The sequence below is a fragment of the Otolemur garnettii genome, unplaced genomic scaffold (assembly GCF_000181295.1).
Source record: "Otolemur garnettii isolate 467f Iridium unplaced genomic scaffold, OtoGar3 scaffold00072, whole genome shotgun sequence".
Classification (NCBI taxonomy): domain Eukaryota; kingdom Metazoa; phylum Chordata; class Mammalia; order Primates; family Galagidae; genus Otolemur; species Otolemur garnettii.
Genome location: NW_003852467.1, coordinates 656,978 through 680,929, shown reverse-complemented (window position 1 = coordinate 680,929; position 23,952 = coordinate 656,978).

Here is a 23,952-nt window from a genome sequence, read left to right as displayed (position 1 = left end):
TTGCAGTTTTTGGCAGAGGCTGGGTTTGAACCCGCCACCTCCAACATATGGGGCTGGCGCCCTACTCCTTTGAGCCACAGGTGCTGCCCCTCTTCCCTCTCTTTTTGATGAAAGCTATTTTAACTAGAGTGAGATAAGAAGTTCTGAATTGCATTTCTCTGATGCCTAATGATGTTGAGCACTTTTGCATATACCTGTTGCCATTTTTATGTATTCGTCTAAGAAGCAGCTATTCAGATCTTTTGCCCATTTTTTATTTGAATTGTTTTGGTTTTTTTTCCTATTAAGTTGTTGGAGCTCCTTAAATATTCTAGTTATTAATCCTTTGTCAGATGGGTAGTTCACAGATATTTTCTCCCATTCTGTGAATTATCTCTTCCCTTTGTTGACTGTTTTCTTTGTGATGCAGAGCTTTTTAGCTTTATGAGATAAAATACCCTGTGTTTTAGGGTATTACTCAAGAAATCATTGCCCAGACTAATGTGCTAAAGCACATTCTCTACATTTCTTTTAGTAGTTTCATATTTCCTGAGCTTAGTTTTAAGTCTAACACATTTTGATTTTATTTTTGAATAAGGTGAAAGATAAGGATCTCGTTTCATTCTTCTGCTTATGGATATCCACTTTCCCAGCACCATTTTAAAAGAGACTGTTATTTCCCAAGTATGTTCTTGGCAACTTTGTTGAAGATAAGATTGCTAGATGTATTTCCTGGTCTCTAATTTGTTCCACTGCCTATGTGTTTGTTTTTATGCCAGTACCATGTAATTTTGGTTATGATAGCTGTGTAGTATAATTTGAAGTTGGATAATCTGATTCCTCCAGTTTTATTCTTTTTTATCAGGATGGATTTGTCTATTCTGGGTCTTTTGTGATTCTGTATAAATTGTAGTATTATTATTTTTTATTTATGTGAAGAATGTCATTGATATTTTGATGGAGATTGCATTGAATCCATGTTTTGCTTGGGGTAGTGTGAACATTTTAAATATATTGCTACTTCCAATCCATGAGCATGAAATATCTTTCTAATTTTTGTATCCTCTTTGAATTTTTTCATCAATATTTTATAGTTTTCATTATAGAGGCCTGTCACTGCTTTGGATAAGTTTATTCCTATGTATTTTATTTTATTTGTAGCTATTGTAATTGGTATTATTCTATTGGTTTCTTTTTAAGATTTACTGTATGCATGTAGAAATGCTACTGATTTTTATATCCTGAAACTACTGAATTTGCTTATCGGTTTCAACAGTTTGTTGTGTAATATTTTGGTATCTGTTAATATAAGATCATATTATCTGCAAACAAGGATAATTTAACTTTTTTCTTTCAATTTGGATGCCCTTTATTTCTTTCTCATGTAGATTGTTTTAGCTAGAATTTCCAATACTATGTTGAACAACAGTTGTGAAAGTGGGTATCTGTGATGTTCCAGATTTTAAAGGAAAGACTTTCTGTTTTTCCCCATTCAGTATGATACTCACTGTAGGTCTGTCATATATGGTTTTTATCTTGGTAAAAATATGGTTTTTATCTTGGTATAAATTCATTCTATACCATTTTTTGAGTGTTTTTATCATGAAGAAATGTTGAATTCCATTGAATGCTTTTTTCGCATCCACTGAAATAATTATATGGTTCTATTGATCTGATGTATCGCATTGATTGATTTGTGTGTGTTGAACCATTCTTACATCCCTAAGACGAATCCCACTTGATCATGGTGAATAACAGTTGTGAAAATGTGTTGTTGAATTTAGTATACTAGTAGCTTGTTGATTTTTGCATTCATCCTCATAAGAAATACTGGCCTATAGTGTTCTTTTTGGTATGTTTTTATCTGATTTTGACATCATGTGATACAGGCATTATAAAATGAGCTTGGAAAAATTTTCTCTTCCTCTATTTTTTGGAATAGTATTAGTAGGATTGGTGTTAGTCCTTGTTTGAATGCTTGGTAGGATTCAGTGGTGAAGCCATTTGGTCCCAGGCTTTGCTTTGTTGGGAGACTTTTTATTCCTGATTTTATCTCATTATTTGTTATTGATGTATTCAGGTTTTGGACTTATTCCTGGTTCAATCTTGACAGCTTGTATGTCTCTAGAAATTTATCCATTTCTTCTAGATTTTCCAATTTATTGTAATATAGTTGCTCATAGTAGTCTCTAATGATCCTTTGAATTTCTGCAGTATCTGTTGTAATTTCTCTTTTTCATCTCTAAATTTATTTATTTGTGTTTTCTCTCTCTTATTCTTATTCTGGCCAAAGATGTGTCAATTTTGTTTATCTTTATTTTAATGATATTTTATAACAATTTTAGAACCAATTTCATTTATTTTTGTTCTGATTGTTATTATTCCTTTTATTCTTCTAATTTTGGGTTTGGTTTGCTTTTGTCTTTCTAGTTCTTTGAGATGAATAGTTAGGATGTTTATTTGAAAATTTTGTATTTTTTAATGTATGAAATTATTGTTGTAAACTTTCCTCTTATTATTTTTTTCTATGTATCCCATAGGTTTTGGTATTTTGTATTTTCATTTTCATTTGTTTCAAGACATTTTTTAAACTTCCTTGTTAATCTTTTTATTGCTCCACTGGCAATTCAGGAACATATTATTTAATTTGCATGTGTTTTTATAGTTTCCAATATTTCTCTCTTATTCTTGATTTCTAATTTTATTCCATTGTGGTCATAAAAATATTTGGTATGATTTCAGTATTTTGAAAATTTTAAGACTTATTTTGTAGCTTAATATAGGGTCTATCCTTGAGAATGACTGAAGAGCAGAGGAGAAGAACATATATTCTGCAGCTGTTGGATGAAACACTCTCTAAATAGCTATTAGGTCCATTTGGTCTATAGTGTAGATTATGTACATGTTTCTTCATTAAATTTCTGTCTGGATGATCTGTGCAGTGCTACAAGTATAGTGTTAAGGTCTCCAGTGATTATTCTATTGGGCTTTATCTCATTAGCTCTGATAATATTTGCTTTTACATATCTGGATGCTCCATTGTGGGGTATATACATTAATATATTTAGAATTATTGCATCCTCTTGCTAAATTCATCTCTTTATAATAAACTTCATTGTCTCTTTATACAGTTTTTGCCTTGAAATTTGTTTTTTCTGTAAGAAATGTGACCACTTCTGCTTTCTTTTTGTTTCCATTTGTATGGAATATCTTTTTTTATCCTTTTATTTTCAGTATCAGTGTGTCTTTATAATTGAAATATGTCTCTTGTGGACAACTTACGGTTAGCTCTTGGTTTTTTAAATCCATTCAGCCACTCTTTTTTTCATTCACGTTCAATGGTATTGATAGGTAAGGACTTACTACTGCCATGCTATTTAATTTGGGGGGAGGGGTAGTCCTCTCTTTTTCAGGTCCTCTCTTTTTCTTCTATTCTTCCTGTCTTCCTTTGTTAAAAGTGATTTATTCTAACAATCAGTTTTAATTTATTGCTTTTTATTTTTTGCATATATGTTATAATTTTTTTAGTTGAGATTACGATGAAGCTGGAAAATTTTTAAATCAATCATATTAAAATAGCATATGACAACTCTGCTTGCAAACAGACAAATAAGCAGAATAATCTAATAGATTCTACCAATGAAACACACCCCCACTTTTTAACTTTTTGTTGTTTCTATTCGTATCTCTTTATACTATCAATATTTCTAAAAAGATAGATTTTTTTGATAGGTTTATCTTTTACATTAATACCTTCCCACTCAAGATATATATGTTTTATACACTGAACTTACAGCAATCGAGTATTCTGTATTTGTGTACTTTCTGTTACCAATTATTTATATGTCTTCAGGTGATTTCTTATTGTTCTTTAATGTCCTTTTCTTTCGAATGGAAGAATTCCCTTTAAGAATTTTTCATAGGACAAGTTTGGTTTTGATGAAATTTCCCAGATTTTCTTTACCTGGGAAAGGCTTTATTTCTCCTTCATGTTGGAAGGATATTTTTTTGCAGGATATAGTTTTGCAATAATATGAACCTTCAATGGTTAGGGTTTTTTTCCCTTCAGGACTTTGAATATGTTATGCCACTCTCTCCTGGTCTGTAAGACAGATATAGCAGAGCTTCTTTATTTTTTCCCTTTATTCTTGGTTCCCTTAGGACCTTTTATGTATTAGTGACCCTTGGGGGCTTGATTATTAAAGGACTTGTAATGTTCTTGTTTGGATTAAATCTGCTTGGTGTTCTAGGATCTTCTTGTACCTGAGTATTGATATGTTTCTCTAGGTTTGGAAAGTTCTCTGTGATTATTTCTGTGAATAAATTTTCTACCCCAATCTCTTTCTCTAACTGCTTTTTAAGGCCAATAGCCTGTAGATCTTATAGGCATGCATCATCCTTTTTCATTCTTTTTTTCTTTTTCTTTTCTGGCTGTATATTTTCAAATAGTCTGTCTTCAAGCTCATTAACTCTTTCTTCTGTTTGGTCCATTCTTCTGTTGAGAGACTCTGAAGCATTTATCAGTTTTTCAATTGACTCCTTAAGCTCCAGAATTTCTTTTTGATTTTTTAAATTACTATTACAATGTCTGTTAAATATTTCTGATAGGCTTTTGAATTCCTTCTCTGAGTTGTCTGGAAGTTCATTTAGTTTCTTCAGGGAAATTATTTTGAATTCTTTGTCTAAAAGGACATAAATTTCCATCTCTCCAGGATTTATCAGTGGTTTCTTATTTAGTTTATTTGATGAGGTCATGTTTTCCTTGGTCTTTTTCAGGCTTGCAGATGTTTGGTGATGTATGGGCATTGAAGATTTAGGCATTTATTTTAATCTTTGCAGCCTAGATTTGTTTGAACCCATCCTTCTTGAGAAGGCTTTCTAGGTAATCAAAATGAATTGAATGTTATGATCTAAGTCTTTGGTTACTGCAACTGTATCAGCACTGGTGGTGCCCCAAGCCCAGGAATGACTTTTGCATACTCCTGGCAGTACCACTTTGAACTTCAAAAAGATATGGAAGGATTCCTGGATTTCTAGCCAAAGAGTCTGATTCTCTTCCCTCATTCTATATGCTGGGCTATTGGAGTTCTGGGAAGAATGACATAAGCACTTTCGAGGGGGCCAACAGAACCATGTCACATCTGAAGTTAGCCTTGTCTCACTCAAAGCCAGTGGTGACTGTTGCCTGGCAGCCTCTGATGTTTATTCAAAACCCAAGGGCTCTTTAATCAAAGGTGGTGAATCTTATCAAGACCAGGTCAGGTTTTCCCTTCAGAGCAGCATGTTTTCTTCCAGCTCAGGGTTGGTCCAGAAATGCCTTCCAAGAAAATAGACCAGGAATCAGGGGCTTTAAGAGTCTCATGGGCACTTGATTTTACTGTGGTTGAGCTGGTACTCAGTTGCAAAATGAAGTTCCATGAATGTTTCCTTTTTCCATAAGAATAAGACTCCCTGAGCTTCACTGAATATAGTTGGGAGTAAGGTGACACAGGTACTGACCGGGCTGTCATGACTAGTGTCTAACTGGGTCATGTAAACCTCAAGTCCATTGGCTCTAAGCCAGCACACCTGCAAGAATTGCTAAAGGACTGCAGCCTTTCTGGTCTGACTAAATTTATTTATTTAGTCCAAGCCTGAAGCTACTTTTTGTCAGCAAGAGGCAGAGGTAGATGGATCTTAGTTTTCAGGTTGAAGGACTTCTCTTTAGCCAGGCTGGTCTAAATGCTTCCTTTGTGGGCATAGGCAGAATTCACCCCTCTGCCAGGGTGGCCCTGAGTTTCAGTGCAAAGTCTTACAATCACTCTACTCTCTTCCCTGGACACATAGACTTTCTTTCCACTTGATGTGCTGGCAGAGTACTGCCAGGGATGGGGGAAAGATGACATAGGCAATGCAAGTTTGCCTTTTCTACCCTCTTTAGTGCTGTTTTTCTTTATATAATGTACAATTGCTCACCTCATTTTTGGGTCTTCTGATGGTGTTTGCTTGTGTGGATGGTTGTTGAATTTGTTGTTTGTGCAGAGGGAAGATATCTGGAGATTTTGCTCTGACCCCTTTTCCCTAGATTCACTTAGGAAGACAGAAAAATTCCTGGAAGTAAGTCCATAAAAGCATGTACTATATACATAATTATATTATAAAATTTCATTATTTTCTTCCGTTTCTTCTTACCATTGTAGGATGTGGAATTTGTAGAAATGAGAGGGACAGGGATGTGATGTTGTGTAAGGGATTTTATGAGGGTTTGTGAGGTAACCAGTAGGTTACTGTTTTTAGATGCCTGCCCCTGAGAGAAAGTGCCAGTTGTCAAATTCCATCCTGTGCCCCAGCAAAGTTTATTATGTGTCTAATTAGGGGAAAGTTTGTTTGGAGCAATTTGTGAACATTCATGAGTGACTGATGGATAGCACGCCCACCTGTTTGGAAACAATTTCCCATGGATGTCTAACATCACTGTATGTCTTTATTAACAGAAATATTCAAATTCTGTAAAATAATTTAAAGAGGTTTGTTCTGAGCCAGTACAAGTGACCATGTCCCAGGGCTACACAATCACAAGAGTTCCTAAGGAAGTGTACCTGAGGCAGTCTGGTTAAGTTTGGTTTTATACATTCTACAGAGACAGAAAGTACAGGTAAAATATAAATCAAAACATGGTAGACATACATTATTTTGATCTCAAAAGATAGGACATCTTAAAGTGGGGGGAGGCTTACATTTTATAGGTGGGCTTAGAATTTTTTTGATTTATAATTGGTTAAAGATATAAAGGTTTGTCTAAAATCTGGAATCAATCGAAAGGAATGTTTTAATTTAAGATAAGGAAGTCTGCTAACCATAGATAAGCCACAATGTACACACTCAAAGTAAACTGATAAGCAAATTGACGGCATACAGGTGTGACTTAAACTTTGCCTTGGATGACTTTAGGTCCTGTTTATAATTTAGTATCTTAGTGCCACAAAGAGTCTGTTTTGTCAGTCTTATGATCTCTATTTTAACATTAATACAAGTTTCTAGGCTTTTCTAAACTCCAAAATGGAGAGGATATAAGAGGAATATATGACCCTCTATTCTATTAGGAAAAGGAACTGAGTTTTGTGGCTTGGGGGGAGTCTTCTTGGCCAAGAGTGCGCTTCATTCAGTTGGAGGGAGGTTTTAAGATTTTATTTTTATTTTACAGCTTTTGATTAGAGTCACTGAGAGTTTGTGTTCTAGACTCTCTTTGCAATAAGGTTTGTATGAGCAAATAGCTTTGGGTAATAAAGATGTCTCAGTCCTTGGTTAGAGGATAAAGATTCATTATCTCTAGAAGATTGTGAAGATTAACGTCTCCCTTATTGTAGAGATGGGGCAGGTTTGTCAGTAGCTTCCTGTGAAAGATTCAGGTTTCTTAAATTCGTGGTTCCTCATCTGTGACAAAGACCCAGTATGTATGCAGCAGCATTCACTGGACTGCTCCATATCAGTTCTATGGGACTTGAAGGACTGGAGAAGCAGATATAAAGCTCAAGCTGTGTACAGTTCTGTGAGTAATAAAGAACTTTTTCTCTGATATCAGAATATTGTGTCTTCTGCCAGTATCGATGAAAATGTGGAAGGCTAACTTGTTGGCTTACAAGTAGGGTAAAGTCTCAGACCTTGTTATTGACAAACATTTTCCCTGTAACTGTTCTTGAAATGATGGTGCAAACTATCCTTTAAAAACTATTTAAAGGATATGCCATACTGGTGAATGCACTTGAGTGAACATACTTCAATCCCTCAGACTGAAATGGGTCCAGTGATCTTGGGATCTGGCTGCTTAGTCTGTATGTTGGTTACCTGGATATGTTATTCTTCCTGCCAGCAAATTTTCACCTATTTAATTAGAATTTTCATGAAATCCTATTAGAATTATTGATGAAAATATGGTACTCTATGTCTAGACAATCTCTTTGATTTGTCAGTTTTTAATACTAACCATAAAGATTTTGGAATGAGTATATCACATAGTCCAATCCCAGTTCCTATTAACACTCTGTTTTTATATATAACTATGAGTATTTATGAACTTAATATGCTCATGGTCATCTATTTACAAAGGAATAATAATAACTGTATCTGTTAGATGTGTTCACCTCTGAGCTGTTCAGTAGACCCAGTTTGCTTCAACCAGTAGAACTAGCAAGTTCCTCTAAGTCAAAAGGAGAGCAAGAAACTGGGGGAGTATAAAATGAGGCAGCTGGGACTCCATTATAACCAAGAAAGAAGTGCAATTTTTATTTAAAGGACAGCAGAGATAAGCATAGAATTTTCTAAGAGAGTGGAAAAGGGTCTCCCTCACGAATGAGAGGAGATACTACACAAGGGCAGTGTACCAGTACAAGTACTTTTATCCCAATTCCTTCTACATTTATCTATGAGAATTCCCATTGGTTCTCCTCAGGCCTTCAGGAGTCCTGTCCTGGTTTCATTTGTTGTGGATTACCTCAGTTGTCACATAAATCAAATTTTCTTTACTCTTGTATCAGTAATTAATTAACTTATTTTACCATTGATGTTGTGGTGGTGTCTGTTAGTCTTGTGATGTTTGTTCGCATTATGGTGTACATTGTTCTGGGGGGGTACTTATCTCTGTTTTGGGGGGGGGATTGTGCATGGACTAGAGGTCAGTTGTCACAGGCTAGAAGCTTTATTTTTCAGGAACAGGACATACTTATTTGACTAGGTCACACACACCCAAAATTCCTTGTTTTGTTCCAGGGCCCTTTCCAACTTTCTTATCCAGAAAACTGTAATTCTCTCTCACCTCTCTGTAGCTGCTTTAACCTCCTTCCATCCCTAATAAGTATTATTTAAAGTAAATAGTTTTCCTTCCTTCCTGTTTTTGGATTGATAGTTCTTTTGTCCGTGTGTGTGTGTGTGTGTGTGTGTGTGTGTGTGTTTGTAAAGGGACTTGAAACATTTAGATAGGTCCTTAGCCAAGTCATTTAGTCTCTCAGGGTCTCTACTCATCTGAATGGGTGGAAGTCAATTATTTTGAGAGTGACACTATATTCATATGAAACTATATCTTTATTCATTGCTAAATATTATCACTAATATATTGAGAATTCTTAAAATAAAGGATTCCAGATCAACTTCTGATATCTAAAATTTCCCCATAGGCAATACATTAATAATGATGAAGATGATAAGACAGAGAAAAATGTTTTGAAAATGGTTATGAACTCAAATATAAGATTTTCCTAGCTTCATCATAGACATTAGATTCTGATCTTTAAGTACCTTCTTAAAATGCTCTATTACCTCTAGTAGGTAATATATTTTTTTGGTGATGAGGTATTCCTTTAAAGATCAAAACACTGTGATCTTCCCTATCACTGATTTAAAAAACTGATAACATAAAAGATACATCAGAAGTTAAATATTCTTATAGATAGGTATCATTTAGTTTCTTCTTTGATAAGGCCTATTCTGGGCCTAGGAAGTAAAGGGAAATCTGGGTAGTTTTTGCTGTAATGTCATTCTCTGGCATCAACCTTCTTTGAAGCTCCAAATTCTGCCACCTCCTTCCATTTGATCTATAATAGGACCTCAGCATTGTGCCCCGTAATACCCTTAACAGGGCCTATTACATTGTATGTCCCTGCTCCTTTTCATATTGCTCAAAATGTATTATCTTTCTCAACATTTCTTTTGTTGTTGTTGTTGGGACAGAATCTCACTTGGTCACCCTTCATAGAGTGCATCTAGGCTAAAGGCATAAGAGCTAAGGGTATCTTAGCTGATAGCACCCTCAAACTCTTGGGTTCAAGTGATCCTCTTGCCTCAGCCGCCTAAGCAGCTGGGAATACAGGCACCTGCCACAATACCTAGCTATTTTTTGACGGGGTCTTGCTCTGGATCAGGCTGGTTTTGACAATCCACCCACCTCAACCTCCCAAGTGCTGAGATTACAGGTGTGAGCCACTGTGCCTGGCCCATTTCCCAATGTTTCTTAATGTCCTTGTTTATTGATGAACAAAGTGACTCATCTACTGTGAGGCCACGTAGATGACCCCAAGACATTTTTTTTTTCTGTTACTCATATATAGTAAATATATGTGATATTTCCACGGTCAGCATTTATTTCCACTTCCTCTGGTTGAAGCATTTTTATTTGTTTGTTTATTTATTTCTGTTAATGGACTGTCCCATGCTGTATTACATATGATCATTCTATTTTGATTTTCTCTGGATTTTCTTTTTTCCTCTCGCTTCCTCCCTCCTTACTTTCTTTCCTTTTTTCTAGCCTTTCTTCCTGCTTTCCTTCCTTCTTTTTTCTCTCCCTTTCTTGCCATTGAGAAGAAATGAAAATCTAAAAGTCATTATCAAAATAGTTACAATAATAAACACTTATAAAATAATAAATAGTTATAAAAAGATGAGTCAATCTGTTTTTGAAGGTTTGGTAAAATTCTGGTGTGAAACCATCTGGTCCAGGGATTTTCTTCTATGGGAGATTTTGCATATTGATGCAACTTTAGTGCTTGATATAGGTCTATTTTTAATTCTTTCTGGTTGAGTTTAAGAAGGTGTTATGTATCAGGGTATTGGCCTATTTCCTCTACATTCTCAAATTTCTGGGCATAGTTATTTGTAGTAATTGTTGAGGATCTTTTGTATCTGCATGGTATCTGTTGTTATTTCCCTTTTTTCACTTCTGATTGAGGTTATTAGAGATATGACTTTTGTTTCTCATTAGTCTGGCCAAGGCTTTATTGATTTTATTAATTTTTTTGAAGAACCAACTTTTTGTTGTGGCAAATTTCTCAACATTTGCATGTCGGTAAAATATTTAATGTCTCCATCAGAAATGAAACTCAAATTAACAGGTTACAGGATCCTGGGCTGAATATTGCTTTGTTTTAAAAAGTTAAAGGATAGTGATCACCCTTTTTTGCCATGAGAAGTTTCAGCTGAAATGTTTGCAGTCATCCTAGTATTTTTCCCTTTGTGGGTAAGAGTTTTCTTATGCTTGGCTTATTGCAGGATTTTCTCTTTCATATTGGCTTTGGCAAAATTAATGACAATGTGTCTAGAAGATGATTTTTTTGGATTGAGTTGTGCTGGAGTTATGAAACTATCTACAATATGAATTTCTGTGTCTCTCACAATGCTTGGGAAATTCTCCAACATGATGTCTGGAAGTAGAGTTTCAGTGCATCCAGGACCATTCTCTTTTCCTTCAGTAATCCCTGTGATTTAGAAGATTGGTATTTTGGAATAACCCCATATGTCTCTCAGGGAATATTCTCTGTTTGTTTTCTTTTTCTTTCTTTTTTTTCTGCCTTTTTGAATGATTGGATTAGTTCAAAAGTCTTGCCTTCAATTTCTGCAATTCTTTCTTTTCCATGTTCTACTCCATTACTAGGGATCTTTACTATGGTTTGAAGTTCCTTGAATGTCTCTTTGCTATATCTTTCAAAATTATGTCCAGATCCTTGAGACTTTGTCTTTAATTTTATTAACTTCTTGAGATAAGTTTTGGACCACATTTTGGATTTCTTTTTCCATAGTCACCTCAATTCTACCCATCCTATGTACATCCATACTCTGAATTCTATTTCTGACATTTACGCAATTTCTCTGTGGATGCTATTTTCTGCTGTATCTCCCTTATGACTTCTTCAGGGAGTTGATCTGCTCTGATTTTTCATGTTGCCAGGATTCTACTGATTCCTCCCCATGTGTATTTTCAGCTTTTTTTGTTGTTGTTAATTATAGTTTTTTTTAGGTGAAATATTAGGTTGTCCCTAAATGAGAGACAATCTAACTGGGTACCCATAGACAGCATCCCACAGAACTGTTTGGCAACTAAAACTAAAGTTCTGGAGGCCCCAGGATATTGGTCTCACCTCCCATTTACTTCTGACTTTTCAAATGAGTTAGGGTATCTATCTATGGCCGTTTTTGCAGAAAGCCTTCTGAAGCTCCCTTTTGGCACTGCAGGGTGAGATTCTCAGAGGGCAGGCCTTGCTGTCTCCAAGTTGGGCAGAGTAGTGCTTTGGGGCAGACCACCAGGGGCTTGTAAGTGGGGTGTGACTCTTGGTTAGCAAGCTGCTGCTGCCAATCTGCTTCTTTCCTGATATCAGCCCACCCTCAACCCAGTTTAAAGGAGCCTTGCAAATTTCTAAAGTCCCTGCTGTAAAAGATCAAACCACTATGGCTCCTCTCTTCCCCTACAACTAAGAGTGGGGAATCCTCAGGCCACTCAATTGATCCCATCCAATTTTCTGCCCTGCAGCAGCACAAACACCCTTCATCCAAAGAAATTAAAAGTTCTGGAAGTTTTTCACTGAGTCTTGGCTGCAGTGGACTGGATACACAGCTGTTCTCACTCACAGCTGAGGGAGAGGAACCACGGCCTTTCATCGGCTTCCCAGACCTTCCTAGTGAAGGTTTGCCTGAGGCTAGACCTGTTTCTCTCTTACTTTGCAGGAGAGTGCCAAGGTGAACCACCAGCAGAGGCCCAGCAGGTACAAACACTGGGCAGAGCCACTCTAGAGAACAGAGAAGAGGCCCCTCTTAGCTAAAGGGACACCCAGTAGGGACTCCGCCTCATCAAAGTTTGTGTATTGCATGTAGTCTTTTTGGAGATCATTTCCTTGAGTACATACTCTCTTGGCAACTTTGGAGACATTTCCTTGAGTGTATACTCTCTTGGCACCTATGAGATCATTTCCTTGAGCACATACACTCTTGCCACCCTTTGTTTTATCCCTCAATAAATGGCTACTGTAGAAGTTGTTTGGGGCTCTTCTGCTCCTTTGGGGAGCCTCATCTCTTGCAGCTTGTACTGTCAATCTGTGTCTTATGTGATCATTCATGTGGCCCCAACATCTGTGCAGCCAAGCTACAATTTCCTCTCAGTAAGTAGGAAAAAAACACTCCTTTCACTGAACGTGCAATGCAGAGGAGCCTCAGATATCCCACCATTGACATTTAGGAGGGCAGGACCTGCTTCCCTTTCCCCATTGCCTGTTTAGGATCCTGCCAGTTGTGGTGAGGGAGAAATTAGCCTCTGTAATCCTTGGTTCCTCGGTGGGCCCAGTCAGCGTCCCTTCACCTTTCTGTTGCTGGGGTGGAGCAGGCCCTCCAGACGGCCTGACCCACTGGGCTAGCACTTCAATTGCCTGGGCACTAGGAGGCTGGTCTCTACAGGAGGAAGTCTGTGGAAGAACCAAAGACTAGGGGATGGGCAGTGGGCATAAAGTGCAGAGACAAAGTTTATTCACTTTTCTGTCAGGAAGGATGGGGACCCAGGGGATACAAATTCCTAGGTGCAGGAAAAAGTGGTGTTTCTTGGCTCTCTCCCATGGGGTGAAAAATCTCATGTTTACTGCTGTATACGGAGAGCCCAAGGAAAGTCCCTGGGATGGAGAGGGCCTCCTGTACCCTTCGGTTTGGTACTAGGGTCCTTCAGTCCCTTCCTTTTTCACATTTTCATTGTTCTCCATGGGGATGCTAAGCACCTTGATTTCTTCTCCTTATGTTGACTCCCTCAACTTTAATTGCTCCAAGTTCACTTTAGTCTAATTTTTCTCCTTCTGCACTGGAACCTCTGGTGAAAGCTGTCTCTAGTGGGCTGTCTTGCTGTAGTCCACCTGTTTTGTATACTTTGACCTACTAGTTTCAGCATACTTAGATGATTCTTGCTTAAATTAATTTTTATTATGATTACCAAATAATTATTTTTCTATGAAGAAATAGATTTTTGCATGTTTACTTTTCTTTCTGCATTTGGTGTTCTATTATAAAGTATAAATTTCCATTATCTTACATTCCTCCAACACATCTTTACTTATTTCTGGAATTATCTATTAATTTAAATATCTTTCTATCTATATTTACTCTTTTTTTCTTTCTCTCTCTTATTCTTAGGAAAATCCACCTCAGCTGTTGAAAAATCAGTTACTTTCCTTACCATAATTCCAACGGTATTTTCTTTTTAGTATCTAATGCAAATATCAATGCACCCCCTTCTTTTATAATTAAATAGAAAAGAAAAACATAAAAGTTACATAGCCTTACTTCCTTGATAAATATTAGGTGCATCATTTTTTTCCTGGATTTTTTTTAGTTGTTCCTGAAATTCCAATGTCTCCACCCTTCTTTCATGCACTACATATTGTTAGTTGTAGAATTCAAATAGATGAAATATTGACATAAAATCTAGTTCTGTCCTGTCCTATTCTGTTTTATTTTACTAAATCTTTGCTTGTTTGCTATATATATATATGTAAACACAAATATCTATACATATACGGGTATGCATATTTTATATTTTCATTTAGCCTCAATCAACCACATCTATAAACACCTATACTATTTATAATTTTTTGACAGCAGATAAATTTGTTGGTGAGAGTATAATTTTAAAATTATATTCACCTATTCATTGAGTATTTGTTTTCATCTATATTCTTATTCTTACTTATAATGAAAATTAAAAATAACATAGTAAAATTCTGAGGCAGGAATCAGTACAAACCTAGCATAACAAACCAATTCTGGAGCCACAGCATTCAATCAGATTCCTATGAAGACATTTAACATATGATTCACCTTGATAATTCTCTTGACTTTGTCCACATCTGTGCTGGTAGTCTGTTTAATGTATTTCCTGAGGGTACTACTGGTTCCTGTTCAGGAAACAGGTGGATACATAAATCTTGAAAGTTCCCCTTCATAAGGGGTTCTGAGATGTCCAGGGTCTAGTAAAGCAGGAAGCTATTTCCACCCTAGGTCAGAAGGGATGATGGGGGAATGAAATATTGTTAGTGGAGCCTGGTTGGCACATGGAACCATGATAAAGAGGAAGACTAAAAAGAGTATAGTCACAAAAGAAGAAACCTACTTTTATAATGTCACTGAAGCTGGGAGGGAGCAAGAGGCATACATACCTTGACTTTTCTCTTTTTCTCATTTTTCTCTTTTCTCTTTTTCTCATCTCCCTATGGTGACTTGTATTAACTAACCCCAACTGAAAGCTAGAGATGAGGTGGGGATATCACAGGGGATACAGTTCATAGTGTTCAGCCTTCTAGGACACAGAATAAAGAAGGAAATAACATAGAATGGATCTACAAAGAGAGAAAACAGAGAATAACCACCATATTCTACTTTAAGGTGTCAAAGGAAATAAACCATAGGCACACTCAAGAATAATTCAAACACTATTGTTTAAAATCTGAGATTTTCCATATTAAAAGCCATTAATTAATTTATATTATCCTTTCTGAGGCCTGGGTATCAAGATTTAGTTTGCATGGGGAAAGTCCATTGTTTAAATAAAACCATGTGGAATGAAGGCTACATCGGTATATATGCCAAAATGCTATATTTATATGGAGAAAATCACAAGGGAAGAATAAAATCTATTGAAATTCCACCAAAGTGAAGTAAGTTGGATATTTTCAGAGAGATATAGGGGACATGTGCACTATTGAGGCCTTTCAAATATAGATGAACCTTTCAAGTTAGGAAATTGGGAATTAGATTAATTAGAGAGTAAACTTCAATCAAAGAAAAGAACAGATCTGAGACTTGAAATTTGAAGCACTTCAACCTTTAGAGATTAAAAAGATGTTGTTGTTCTAACAAAGGAGACATAAAAAGCAGCAAATGAGTTAACAGAAAAAAAAAAAGGACTGTGTGGTGTTTTGAATGCCAAATAAAGTTTCAAGAAGAAGGTAATTAACAGTGTCAAATGCTATGACAGTAAAGATGAGGACTGAATCATAGGTATTGGATTTGGCAATGTGGACATAATTGATGACATTGCATGTGCAGTTTCTGTGAGTGATGGAAATGAAAAAAATTGTGCAATTGTCCAAATTTGGGGCAGTTGGTCTTCCTATCATTACACGTTTTTTCCAAAAAAGTTTTGTGGACAACTTAGTTTCTTCTTGCTAAAGTGGTTACTCATTCACATAGTCTGGAAACATTCTCCTTGAAAAGTCAAAAAATAAAATGAGCAAACTGAAAGACCTAGGAAACCAAAATAGTGATCTTTTATCTTTATTTCACTTAGAATTTTCTATAATTATACTCCATAAAATGCTCTCATTTGCACATACACGTGTGTGTAATTGTAAAAGCACATTGATACTTCTGTAGTTTTTAAAATAGTATTGATTATTATTATTTGAGACAGAGTCTCACTTTGTCACCCTCGGTTGAGTGCTGTAGCATCACTGCTCACAGCAACCTCCAATTCTTGGGCTTAAGTGATTCCTTTGCCTCAGCCTCCCCAGTAGCTGGGACTACAGGCACCGCCACAACATCCAGCTATTTTTGTTGCAGTTGTCACTGTTGTTTTTTAGCTGGCTGGGGCTGGGTTCAAACCTGCCACCCTTGGTATATGGGTATGGCGCCCTACCCACTGAGTCACAGGTGCCACCCCAACACTTCTGTAGTTTTGTATAAAAAGTTTCACCCTCAAGGTCTGGACCTGTCTGATATTCCTTTTGTTGTTGTTGTTGGGGATCGATTGAGGGTACAAGAAATCAGGTTGCATTGATTGCATTTGTTAGGTTAAGTCCCTCTTATAGTTGTGTCCTGCCCCCAAAAGGTGTGTCACACACTGAGACCCCCACACCACTCCCTTCTTCCCTCTCTCTACTCTCCCCTTCCTCCACCATCCCCCACCATGTACTAGGTCATTCATTATCCTCATATCAAAATTGAGTACATAGGATTCATGCTTCTCCATTCTTGTGATGCTTTACTAAGAGTAATGTGTTCCACTTCTATCCAGGTTAATACAAAGGATGTAAAGTCTCCATCTTTTTTAATGGCTGAATACTATTCCATGGTATACATATACCACAGCTTGTTAATCCATTCCTGGGTTCTGGGGCATTTAGGCTATTTCCACATTTGGCAATTGTAAATTGAGCTGCAATAGTCTAGTGCAAGTGTCCTTATGGTAAAAGGATTTTTTTTTTTCCTTCTGGGTAGATGCCCAGTAATGGGACTGCAGGATCAAATGGGAGGTTTAGCTTGAGTTCTTTGAGGGTTCTCCAAACTTCCTTCCAAAAAGGTTGTACTGCAGTCCCACCAGCAGTGTAAAAGTATTCCCTTCTCTCCACATCCACACCAGCATCTGCAATTTTGAGATTTTGTGATGTGGGCTATTCTCACTGGGCTCAGGAAATGTCATTGATGGGGGTATCTGGCCAGTTTTTTCAACAGGCTTTCTATTTGCCTTATAAAGTCAACCTTAATTCCTTCATACAGTCTGGACACTTTTGAAACTGTTATTCTAATCAAAGCCTTAGTAAAATAACCAGTGTCTTTCATTGTGTCCCATAGAAGAAGACAGATTCTTATTGAACTCATGCAAATAACTATATTGTTAGAAATTAAGAATACTTACAAATGTTTTTCAAATTCCAGAGAAATCAAGGATAGAAAAAAATAAATGTTTCAAATAAATAAGTGCATTGTAAAAAGCTATGTTTCTCCTTGGGGTGGTGCCTGTGGCTCAAAGGAGTAGGACGCCAGCCCCATATGCTGGAGATGGTGAGTTCAAATCCAGCCCTGGCCAAAAACTGCAAACAAACAAACAAACAGAAAAAGCTACAAGTTGCTCAAACGATGGAAAAAGGATTTTCTTAACTTCTGGAAAACAGAAGAACATAGAAAGAATCAGTAATGTTTTAAATAAAAAGTCATAAAAATTAGCTCAGTCCTGTGTAATTAATTTATGTTCTATTAGAGGTTAGGTTAGCAATATTTGTGGACATGTTAGCTTTCTAATTAAAGTCCTGGGAGTTTGTTTTAAATCCGTTGGTATATAATGGTTAAAGTTATTGGAAATTTAAGAGAACCTGCCAACTTTTCCTTTACTTTCCTTAAAGGACAAACTTTAGACTTAGCCAGTTACAACAAAACACTTCTGAGATGAATCAAAAATTATTACTGATAACATGCATTTAGACATATCATTATTTTATAATATATATGCAAACATAATTCAGAGATAATTGAACACAATTTCACATTTGAAGATGTTTTCTATGCAGTTCTAACATACCAAATGAGCCTAATATATCTTTCTTAGACTTTCATGGTCTTAATATTTCAAAAGCTAATTTAAGGTCAAAAAGACCAAATTTAGAATTTTGATTTTGGAAGGTTTGTCCAATATCAAAGGCTTAAAGTATTTGTTCAAGTAGGATTACAAGTCAAAAGGTTCTAAAGGCAATACAAGAGGTTATACGGGTGTAAATAATCTTAACCCATTCAAAGTTAAGTCATCTCTAGTTAGCCAAAACCCTAATATAGACAACACAGTGATTAAGCCCAGGAGTTGGAGGTTGCTGTGAGCTGTGATGCCATGGCTTTCTACAGAGGGTGACAAAGTGAGACTCTGTCTCTAAAAAAACACAAAACAAAAACAAAAACTTCTTGTGATGAGATTCTTTAAATTAAAGGGAAACACCAATTGGATTACAATTACATGCAAATTCCTTCATAAATTCTCTCTTAAAAGTTCTATTTAGGGACGGCAGCTGTGGCTCAAAGGAGTAGGGCCCAATATGCTGGAGGTAGCAGGTTCAAACCCAGCCCTAACCAAAAAAAAAGTTCTATTTAACCTGCACAATCTACAAACATGCTAAAATCTCTGTTTTGTCCACCCTTTCACTTTTCTTCATTCTATTTCAGGACAAAAGTTTACCATTTAAGATTCTTTCTTACACAATGCTATTTTCTTTAATTGTTTCTTACCTAAAAACCCCCCACTTTGCATAAAACAGGATCACAGATTACTATAAAATTAACTATTCACTTAGCCAAACTGATAATTAGAAGATTTTTTTTTAATTAGAAGATTTTAAAAGGCAAAAACCTTATTCTTTAATGGAGAAAAGATTCAGTTTCCCAAACAATTGAAACAGCCAAAATATTACATCTTACAAATGACTCAAGATATTTTATGAACATAACATGGTTTTAAGGTTTAAGTTACTGAAAAGTGTTCTGAAACCACAAATAGGCACCATCCCTGATGTTTTTCCTGATTCTCCTAAGTCTTACATAGCCACATGACAAAGATGGCTACAAAGGGCAGAATCTATCTGAGTCCTCAATTCATTTACCAGGTTGAGAGTTCAAGACAGAAAACAGGAAGAATGGAAGGTTCGATTTCTCCCAGAATAGCCAGGGGGCAAAGTTGGAGCAGGGAAGAAGGGGCCATGTGAACTGGACTGTGCCTTGTAACTGCTGTCCTAGGCAGGAGAACATGTCCCTAGGACTCAACACAGCCACCTATCTGACCTCAGAATTCAGAGGCTCAAAATTAATAACATAAGCTCACAGTCAAATCCAGGTTATTTTAGAAATATTACAGAGGTGGCAGTTCTAAAATCTTTAAACAGAGAAATTTACCCAATGCATAAGGTAATTAATGCCTCAGATGAAACCTTGGGTTGTGAGAGGCTTTCATGTCTAACCTGAAATTCCTTACAAAAGGTTCCAGCAAAGCCAATTTTAAAAGATAGAAATGCTGGGCCGCACCTGTGGCTCAGTGAGTAGGGCGCTGGCCCCATATACTGAGGGTGGTGGGTCCAAACCCAGCCCTGGCTGAATTGCAACAACAAAAAAAAATAGCCAGGCATTGTGGCAGGTGCCTGTAATTCCAGCTATTTGGAAGGCTGAGGCAAGAGAATCACCTAAACCCAGGAGCTGGAGGTTGCTGTGAGCTGTGATGCCACAGCACTCTACCAAGGGTGATAAAGTGAGACTGTCTCTACAAAAAAAAAAAAAAGAAAGAAAGAAAGAAAGAAAAGCCTAGATGGCTAATGGTTATCCTTATTGCATGTTATGCAAATAATCAGACTCAGTATACTGACAGTATAGTTTATTTTGGCAAGATCTTGCTGTGATTTGTCTTTAATAAAATGGAAAATTAGAGAGAAAAATATGGTTCAAAAATAAGAAACTATGGCCCACCTGTAAGAGATGCCAGCCTTGTCTGCAATGCCAGCTCATGGATTAAGACATAGCTGTTTAACCAAATTGATCTAAGAGACTGGCCAAGGATATAAAGTTATATACAGTAATCAGATTTGCTCCAATTTATCTTTTCTTTCTGATTTCTAGTCCTGAGATAATATATGAAGTTTTAATATACAAAATATTTCAATTTCAAAGTAGACACTGAAAAACAAAATTAATAGTATTTAGCCCAAAATACATGTCTCTGATATTTTGAGATGGCTGCCCCAGAAGTAACATTATAAAAGCATGCTAAAATTCTTGTCCCAATCTATAGACTATATGCCAAAATAACTGTGATTGGAGATTTGTCTCTGACTCTAAGACATATGGAGAAGACCTGCAAAAGCCTTAAAGCTCAATAAAGATCACTCAACTCACTAGCCCAAATGATTGCTAAATAGTTTCACAACCCTAACTTTGTCCATGTTGGCTTGAAAAAGCCAGTTTGGGCCTGTGTTTACTTCTTTACCCTGGAGTAGTTTTTGAGAATCTGACAAGTGGTTGATAACTCAAATCTACTGAGAACTCAAATTAACCAACACAAAAACAGCAGACAATCCCATCTATCACTGGGCAAGAGACATGAACATAACCTCTGAGGAAGACAAATGAATGGCTAACATATGAAAAATGCTCACTGTCCCTAATCATCAGAGAAGTGGAAATCAAAAATCACCCTGTAATACCACCTAACCCCAGTGAGAATGACCCACAAGACAAAGTCCCAAACCTGCAGATGCTGGTGTGGATGTGGAGAGAAGGGAACACGTTTACACTATTGGTGGGACTGCAAACTAATACAGCCTCTTTGGAGAGAAGTATGGAAAATCCTCAAAGAACCCAAATTAGACCTCTCATTTGATCCCACAATCCCATTACTAAGCATCTACTGAGAAAAAAAATTATTTTATTATAAGGACATTTTCACTAGATTGTTTAACACAGCTCAATTTATAATCACCAAGATGTAGAAACAGCCTAAATGCCCATCAACCCAGGAACAGATTAACAAACTATTCTATAATATACATGTATATATATAATGCACACACACACACACACACACACACACACATATACCATAGAATACATTTCAGCCATAAGAAGATGGAGATTACATCTTTTGTATTAACCTGGATGGAGTTGAAACATATTCTTCTTAGTGAAGTATCACAAGAACGGAGAAGCAAGTATCCAATGTACTTAATACTAATGTGAAGCCAGTCGATGATCTGATATTTTCCCATGTAAGAGCAAAACTCAATTTAATTCAAGTTGAGGGGAAGGGAAAAAGGAAGGGGACATAGGGGAGGAGGGTGGGAGATTGATGTGCTGTGCTCCCACTTAACTGGCACAATGAAAGGGTATATGGCACACCACTTTGGTGTGGTACACAACTACAAGAGAGACTTTAACTAACAAATGCAAACATTATAACCTAGTTGGTTTTACCATAACATTAATCTGAAATAAAGTTTCACCCTGCAATACACAAAGATTTTCAATAGCCTTATCCTCTTTTAAATTTAGATGTCAAGAAATTGCATGCTGAACTTTCTAAGAAAATAATAATTTCGGTTTCTGAAGTTTTGTGGTTTGAATCTGCTGCTGAATGATCCTTGGATCAATGATTAACACAAGGTAGAAATAAAAAAATGTTTTGAATTGCATGACAAAGGTGATGCAGTCTTCCAAATCTCTGGGATATGACAAAAGCAGTGCTAAGAGGAAAGTTCAAAATAGTAAATGCCTACATCAAAAAGACAGAAAGATTAGAAATTAATAACCTCATATCCTACCTCAAGGAACTAGAAAAAGAAGAACAAACCAAATTAAAAGCAGCAGAAAAAAAAAATAACAAAGATCAGAAAAGAACCAAATGAAAAGGAAACCAAAAATCAGTACAAATGATCAACAAAGCAAAATTTGTTCTTGGGAAACATAAACAGAATTAAAAGAATACTAGCCATATTAAACAGAAAAAGAAAAGATGCAAATAAGCTCAATCAAGAATTAAAAAAGGAACCATTACAACTCACACTACAGAAAGATAAAATATTATCTGAGACTAGTATGAAAATTTCTGTGCAAACAAAGTAGGATATCTGGAGGAAATGGATAAATTTTTGAAAACATACAAACTCCCAAGCTTGAATTGGGAAGGAATAGAAATGCCCCTAAAAACTGGAACAAAACAAGGGTATATCATAGAACCTCCATACTTGGCCTACATTGACTAAATCGTTATATTGACCTAATTTTAATAGGCTGGACAGGTACCACATGTATATATAAGTATAGTAGGCCTAGCTCCTTATGTTAACCATCTCTATATGTTGACCAGTTTGTTACAGTCCTTTGGGTGGTCAGCTTACAAGGTTTTAATACACAAACACACACAGACACAGAGGGTGCCAAAAAATGTATACCCATTTTAAGAAAGGAAAAAGCCATATTAAAATTGTAATACTCAATATATACCTATAACATTTGTAATTTTGTATATTGCATCTTGTATTGATACTCAAGTCACACTTGACTTCTGTAATTACAAGACATTCTCAAACATGGCTTGTAGTTATCTTTTGTTATCTATATATTTAATATTACAATTTTAATACAATTTTTTTCCTTTCTTAAAATGTATATACATTTTGGCACCTTGCGTGTACCCCTCCCCCACCACAGATACATACATGGAAAACTACTCAGCCATAAAAATGAGTGAAATAATGTCTTTGGCAGCAACTTGTGTGGAACTGGAGACCATTATCAAAAATAAAGTATCTCAGAAATGGAAATGCAAATACTACATATCCTCACTTACCATATATTTGAAAGCTAATCAATGTGTATATCTGGTCATAAAGTGGTGTTATCAACATTGGAAATCAAGAAGACAGGTGGGCAGAGGGGAGATAAAGGATAAAGAATTACCTATCAGATGCTACATACACCGTTCTGGTGACAGGTGCACAAAAATCCCTGACTTCACAATTAGGCAATTCTTTCATGTAACAAAAAACACTTATACTCCCTAAATCTATTGAAATAAAAAAGAACAAAAACCTTATAGATTAATAATATAAGGGGAGAAAATATTTTTTGTACAACTGTACAATGTGTTTGTGTTTTAAGCAAAGTGTTATTATAAAGGAGTCAAGAACTTAAAATAATTACAAAGTTGGTATCAACAAAATAAAGTTATATGTTAACATCAGTTTATCACTGAAAGAAAAATATTTTTTCATAAATTTGGTGTAGCCTAAGTGGACAGTGCAATGTTTATAAATCTATGAAAGTAGAGTAATGTCCTGGGTCTTTACATTCACTCACCACTCACTCACTGACCAGCTGGGAGCAAATTCCAGTCCTATAAGCTTGATTTATGGTAAGTGTATTACACAGATTAGCATATGTTTATGCTAATTTAAATTAGTTTATGTGTTAGTATTTATACTGTAACTTTCCTATGGTAGATGCTTAGATATAAAAATACTTAACATTGTGTTAAAATGGCCTATAGTATTGAATACACTTACATGGAGCACAGATTTGTAACCTAGGAGCAATACACTATATCATATAGCCTACGTGTATAATAGGCTGTGTACATACACTCTATCCTATCAGCATAGAGATGAAATTGCCCCAAATTGCATTTCTCAGAAGATATCCCCATAGTTAAGAGATGTATGAATGTATGTAGAAAAATCTAAAGGCTCCACCAAAGAGTTGTTAGAACTAATAAACAAAGTTAGCAAAGTTGTAGGGCATAAAATCAATATCTAAAAGCACTTGTGTATCTACACGCAAATGAGAAATTATCCAAAAAAAAATTAAGAAATTGGCCAAGATGGCGAACTGCAGCCAGCTTTTTACAGAAGCTCCCGTCCAGAAGGAGGCTGAAAGGACAGAACCTTAGCAAATTAGCTGATG